Raw genomic sequence first — 7,409 nt, 5'->3', positions numbered from 1 at the left:
TGCAGCTACAGATGCTGATCTTTAATGTGAATCTGTTAATGTCTGTCTGGAAATTGTAGAAGAATTGTGAATAAAAGATAATATGTTAAAGCACCAAAGAAACAACAACTCCCCCCCACACGAAACCTCAATTAAGTTTTAAACTTGCCTATGATATATACAGTTGTTAAATTACACAGAGGAACAGATGGAAAGGAGCTGGATTCATTTCTGCCTTCCCTCTATGAAGCCAACTTCTGACTGCTGCCAGACAGACAATTTTTCCATAAAAAAAAACCCAACACCCTACACGTTTCCAAAACTAGCATTCTGCCTGCACACAGAATTCCAATAATGTGTCCTCTGCTTTGTGATACAATGGGGCTACTCATATTACAGCTCAGATCCAAAACTTTGCAAATAGCAGTCTGCTGCAAGAGTTGGCAGAAGCACAGGACTGAGGCATCTCCAGAGGCAGCTGCACGTATTAGCACGTGCGTCAGCTCTCTGGTCTGTTCCGGAAACACTACTTCACACTTGACCTCATCACTGAGGTATTTTAGGTAAATATGTTTAACAGAACAAAACATACTGTAGTTGTTAGGGTTTGGTTTTGAAGGAATGAGTGTGCAAGTGCAGACTGCACCATGGCAGAGGGTTCAGACGGTTTCCAAAGCTGACTCAGGCCTTGGAAGCCCAGACCCAACACCTCTGATTGCCCTGACTGACATGATAGAATTTGCTTTTTGAAACTTGGGACAACAACACATGGAAACACTCTGGAGCCCAGACTCCAGGTGCAGTGGCATATTATGAGCCATTGGTCACAGAGCCTGCCTAAGAGGATTTTGCACTCTCCAGTTCATTTCCTCCCTCCCAGTTGTGCAGTTCAGCTGTTTGGCTGGCTGCTGTCTAAGCAAAACATGCCTTATCAGAACAGGGAGGAGGGGCAGGTTTTTTTCTAAGGGATGGGTTTCACTTTGCATTTTCCCCAAACCAGGTCATTTCTCCAATGCTGTTTAGAGTAAAATGATACAACCAATTCAGTAAGTACAGTTGGAGGGAGATGTGAGGTGCTCCTATAGAGGCCAGGAATGATTCTGCTCTGCTCCAGTGACCAGAAGATTAGAATGTCTTAAACCAACTGTGCCCTGGGAGGATTCCTGACACAGCACGGCACTCAGATCACGCCAATAACCACCATAAACCAGTTTATGTAGCACACATCTAGGGAGGAAACTCCAATCTCAATTAGTGGATAGCAAGAAGAGCAAGGTAGGAAGATCCTGACTAATAGATTGTCCCCATGAACTGATCATGCTTCTGGGACTGAGCATTCCAGCTGGTTCAACACAGAAGATTAAATGAAAAGCAGTTGCAGTTCTTTCTAAGCTAATAATTCCAGAATATGCTTTTACCATCTGTTTTTGTGAAGAAATCAAAGAACATCTTTAAGTTTATACAGTTTTAGCTTTCTAGCATCCTTTACTATGTAAAGATGTAAAATAATAAAGAAGCGTTACCCAAGCATGATAAAGAAATAGCTTTTAAATTCTGACTTCCCTAGAAAGGATTTATATCCAAGAGAAAACTGAGCAGAAAGTATTCTACAGGACATCTTTCTCACAAAAGCTACTCTTTAAAAGCTTCAAAGTCCACAATTTCTGGTATTGAGCCCAATTCAAACTTATACCATTCTTGGTCTAAAGAGAACTCTTGATCAGTCACCCAGGTAAGAAACTGAACAAGGAGGGAGGGTAGATACAAATTCCACATCAGAATTAATGGCCAGAGGTTCACCACTAGAGATCAGAATAAACTCTGATTCACTCTTCCAGGCAGGAGACTCCTTCCTTTTCTTTGAGGACAGCAGAACGGGGACTCTCTCTGCAAATCTGTTTCCTCTTCTCAACTTTAAAAAACAAACAAACAAAACCCCAACAAACAACAATAAAAAAGGCAATCCTTTACCATTCCTTTAAAAAAAAAAAAAAGGAATTCTCATTTACTTATGAAAATTGGAAAGCAAACCAGAATGTACTGGGTTTGTTCCAAGATGAGGTGGTAACTTTGATGGCCTGTATTGAATAAGTTGTACACAGAGGGGGAAATACTCTTTCCAGTCAGATATTTTTCTTTCCCAGATTTCTGAAACTAGATGAGTCACTCTAGGGAAATATGCTCTGAATCTGTTTGGAGATGAGCTATTACATAAGAAACAAAATTGGGGGGAGGAACAAAAACCAAAATAACAGTAAAAAAGGGGTTATTTTCCCATAATTTGCAGAGGAGAGACTGCACATCGGTAGCTCCCTAGGCCTTTCCATGTTCTGTGAATAATTCCATCCTTTTCTGATTTGCCTATGTCTCCCTTGCATGCCTCTATCTCTGGCCAGGTCTTTCCAGAACACCTAACTCAAGTCAGAATTTTCTTCGATTCAGTAAGCTTCTGCGTACCATGCCCTCAGACCTGTAATGAAACAAAGAATCACAGTTTGTCCTCTACCACTAGAAAGGAAGTCAGCTTTAACTCCCCTTCATTACCAGCTCTGGAAATGAATGGAACTCCAGTAAATCGTAAATGCCTTCCTCCTAATTGTGTTATCAGCAGCTTTATCCAGTCTGTGCCACTTCTTACTTGCAGCCCTGTGCTCTTTACCCTGGTTAAGGTGAAGAGCTCTTTCTATGTCTTATTCTTTGAGACAAAAATCCTTCAGGCACGTTTTAAAGTTTTCATCACCAAACTGTGTAAAAGCCACATCAGTTATTAGTATGAAATAATGAACAGTCCTTCTCCTAGCCTCAGTCAAGAGGAGCTGCTTTCACTTGAAGCTTCACCTCCCCTTATGCACAGGAAAGAGTAAGTGCTGCCATTCAGGCTACATCGCTTGGAGACAGGACATGATCTGCTCCAGTTTCCAGATGTAGTGAGGTTTGGGAAGACGTAACCAAGATGTAATTGTATCTTGTTGCTAAGTCCAGGCAGAGGGATCATGAATCAAGGACCATTTTATGAGTCAGGCACCATGACAGCATCAGTGACAAAGTCTGTGGAAGAAGCACAGGAACCAGAGAAACGTGTTTCAGATTGGGTAATCTAGGTAAGAGGCAGGGTATGGTTAAAGGCAGGAAAGAACAGACTGTACAACAAAAAGGGCTGGGGTGATAAGTAGACAAGAACTGAAATAAGGTCAAGTGGACCAAACAGCAGCAAGTAGCTCTGAGCATGGGAAGCAGCTAAGAAATAAACAGTGACACTACATCATATTCTTGATGTGCAGGGCAACTCACCTATTAGGAACAGAAAGCAGTTCTCAGCTGACTGAGTTTCCTAGGACCTTCAGAACCCCTGAGATTCTGATACAGAGCCAGGGGGTTCCCTGAAGAGTGAAGAAGCCTGGCTTGTGGTTAGATGAGGTTAGAGTGGAACTAGGTCAGAGACAGCATTATTCAGCTCAACTTCTGCACAGGATCATAGAGCAAAAAAATTTAAAAGTCAAATATATTTAAGTTTAAGCACTGAAGAAAATCCCCCATCAAATTGGGACAGCTGTCTTCTGTATTTGCAGCAAATGCCAGGTATGTATGATGACAGCACACTGGTTTATCTTGGTCTTTTCTCCACAAACTACTGAGGGTAGAACTTAGAGGGTTAAAGTGGGAGTATGTGCAATGAGGGCTTGTTGCTTACATGACAAATAAGGTCAAGGAACAGCTTACTCTTTCAGATGACAGTCTGATAAAGTCTTCTGGGGCTGACCTACCACATTCCCAAGATCCTACATGTATGCCTAACATGGTTTCCTTTGGGTTAAATTTCATCATCAAACAGCTGTGAGTTTTCTTTCAGACAGTGCTTCTCAGAAGTCCTGTCTACCTCTGATGGTGTCTGGAGCTCAAGGCCATTCTGGCTGCCTCAACTCTCTGACACAGTAGGAGGTAGAAGCAAAGTGTGATCTTGTCATTAGCAGTGATTCAGAGTTTTTCTAAGTGGCACAATGCATGACAAGTGGCAAGGAATAAATACAACAGTTTATGACGTCTTGGTGGTTTGCGCAGATGTTCAAAACCGTTAAGATAAAAAATACTTCTTTTAGACTGTAACTTCCTTTAGCATTATTGTAGAAGTCCTACAAAGCCTCAGTGTCAGCAGCTGTGACCAAAAGATTTCCCCTGGATGAAAAAGGGTACTCCTGGGACACTCACCACAGGGGACAAGGACAGTGATTCCCAGCCTCGCTCCCCCCCAGGACATACTCTTACCTCCCTTCTCTGCAGTGCTGGTTCCAGCCATGAGCAGAACAGAGGTGAAACTTCTAACCTGGAACATGAGACTTCTTGACAGAAAAATGCAACTTCCCATTAAGCCTTTGCAAACAACTGTTAATAAAGCCAGTACCAGAACAAGAGGACACAGTCTCAGGCTGCGCCAGGGGAGGTTCAGGCTGGATGTTAGGAAAAAGTTCTATACAGAAAGAGTGATTGCACATTGGAATGGGCTGCCTGGGGAGGTGGTGGAGTCGCCATCACTGGAGGTTTTCAGGAGGAGACTTGATGGGGTGCTTGGTGCCATGGGTTAGTTGTTTGGGTGGTGTTTGATTGGTTGATGGGTTGGACGCGGTGATCTTGAAGGTCTCTTCCAACCTGGTTTATTCTGTTCTATGTATGTATAAAAGGGCTACACTGTGATGCAGAAATGGGAGTGAATGTTACTTCTGGTACATCCATAAACAAACAAAAAGACATTTGAAGCAACAGTTATTTTTCTGGTGGCTTATACCTTACCAACAGAGCCCCCTCACTGGCTGCAAAACACCATAAAAATGGAGGTAAAGTCAATCCCAGACTCAGAAGCCTGTGTTACACAAGAGTTAAAAGAGGCTTGACACCCACTTTTGAAAAGCTTGTATTCAGAAGATTAACCATTTGGCTTTAATGATGACTCTCATCATGTCATGCAAAATGAAGTTACATAAGAGAATTTGTGTCAAGCGTCTTACAGCAAGACATAAGATTAAAAACCAAACCAAACCAAACCAAACCAAACCAAAACCAAAACCCAAACAAACCAACAACCACATATGAATACATTTAACTGCTCTCTGTTCTGGTGATTTCTGCAAGTTAGACTAATTTGTTCTCCAGAATTTGCAACTGACCCTATGTGTTCCTGCTAAACTTGGCTTTCCCTGATCATTGCAATGATTCTCCCAGTTCTCATAGTGGGACTCTGCAAAAGTGATTTTCAGTTTTTGATAGTAAATACCATTTTTCAGTCTAGGAGCAAAACCCTAATTCATGTCTCTCTCCAAAACATTTCCATCAATTATAACTTAACAAGCATTTTATGTCAACCATCATCAATAGCTGTCCAGGGTATAAATCTGTAAGAATTAACAATTATCCAAAGGCAACCAAGTAATTTTCACTTGCCTTGCAATGTTACATACAATATAATTAATATCATTGTTTCCTCAGATTTTCCTTGAGGTTTTGTTTATCCAGGTCATTTTCATATACTGTCTTCTTTCCTCTCTTAGGAAAAGGCAGGTTCTTTTGGTTAGTTGGTTACAGAACCATATTCTCTGCATTAGTACTTACAGCTTTACCACAATATTGATGTCAGTATTGCTTAATAGGGGTTACTGGTTAAACAAGTAGTTTAAAGATAGAACCTTAACTTCAGCAAAGGTTCTTTATTATCACAGGCCATTTGCCTCCTCATAGAAAGTCACATCATAATAACAGCATACTAATTGCTGTACAGCAGCATCAGTACATCTCTTGAAGCAAAGTGACAGCAGCAGTGGCAAAGATGGCAAGATACTTTCAAGAACCTGAATCAGCACAAAGGCATGCCAGTGTCACAGGAGAGGAAAGATCTTAAATTGATTTCCAAGCTAGTCAGTTACACTTACACGTGTAAAACAAAAATGAGAAAGAGGGGAAGTATTTGCTCATACTTAATTTCCACAAGGAATGAAGCTATTTCACTAGACAAGCTCTTCCCATTTGACTACCTGGAGAAGACAACCACCACCCTTCACAAAGCAGGTTAAAGAGTAAGGTTGATCCAGCCCTTCTGCACAAGACAGGCAATGAAAAGCCTCACAGGCAGCAGTGGAAGAGCTCCTCTAGTACTCTTTAGTATCCAGCCTTCTTGCTGGTAGGAGTCAATTGTACACGAAGTGCTGGATGAAAACGACCACTGTGTAACACCTTGCTGTTCACTTACTGCAGCAGAAAAACACTGCAAAGGCCAGAAAAATCTCCAGCTTGTCCTTTGCTCTATGTACAGGCAGACCTTACACACCATATGCAAGAACTTGCACGCTTTGAAAGGCAGAATAGCTTCTCAGTAGTTTCTAAACACTGCAGCAGCCAACGCCATTGCCCCTTGTAATGTTTAATCCTACCATACAGCACTGCTGCCGGAAGCTCCACGTGAACATGGTAATCAAGTGTCTCCATTGACCTCACACCCACTCAGAATTAAATTCAAACAACCCATTGTATTTAGATTTTTGTTCATTTCAATAAAAACAAAGACAAAAGCCAATTTTAAATCCCCATGACTTAACAGCAATGCTTTGAAAACTTTGACAAACTATTTGTCCTGCAGCTTCAGGCTGCACATATAGCTAACAAAAATAAACATTGGAGCACTGCTATCAAAACTAACCAGTTTTAATACAGTACTGAAAGAAGTGTTTAAATACTCTATTACTTAGAACAAAAATCTGTAATAACCAAAATAATTTTTATTGTACCGTGAGCTTTGAGCCAAGCTCTGAAAAAAAATTTAAAAGGCATAGACAACAAAGTATGTGTAAGATATTGAAGTGGCAGCAGCCAGTATGGTAAGTCAGTTCAAGACAGGGAGAAAAAGCTATATCATAGCAACAACAACAAAAATTTGATGTATGTGTTTTCCTTGTTTTAGCTTCTGTTCCTAAATTAGGCATGCAGTTTCCATGTTTCCTAAACAAAAGCATTCCAGGACACATTATTAAAAAGTCTTGTAAATTTCTCATGGGTCTAGAGCAGCAAACAGTTCTGCTGTCACAAGTAAAATGGAAGAAAGATTTTTACACAGAAGCTCCTAGAAGAGAGTTACCAAGTACTGATACTTGAGCATGTTCCCTGTCTCTTGATTCCGGGTAACTCTCCTATAAAAAACAACTCCCAAGATACCTTTGTGCTACTACTAACCTCCTGCTCCAAGAACCTGAGCTTCTACTCCCTTTATTCACATTGTTCATTTCTGTCTCTTTAAATACTTAGCCCAGTGTCAGTGTCCATGGAATTGCTTCAAGATATTGAAAGTAATTTGAAAAACAAAAAAATTCTTCCTAATTCAAGCTGTCAAATTTTGATGACCATGCTAATTATTTTTTGTGTATTTGCTCTGAATAGAACTAGGATTATAG

The sequence above is a fragment of the Dryobates pubescens genome, chromosome 18 (assembly GCF_014839835.1).
Source record: "Dryobates pubescens isolate bDryPub1 chromosome 18, bDryPub1.pri, whole genome shotgun sequence".
Taxonomy (NCBI): Eukaryota; Metazoa; Chordata; class Aves; order Piciformes; family Picidae; genus Dryobates; species Dryobates pubescens.
Note: the sequence above shows the minus strand (reverse complement) of the source record.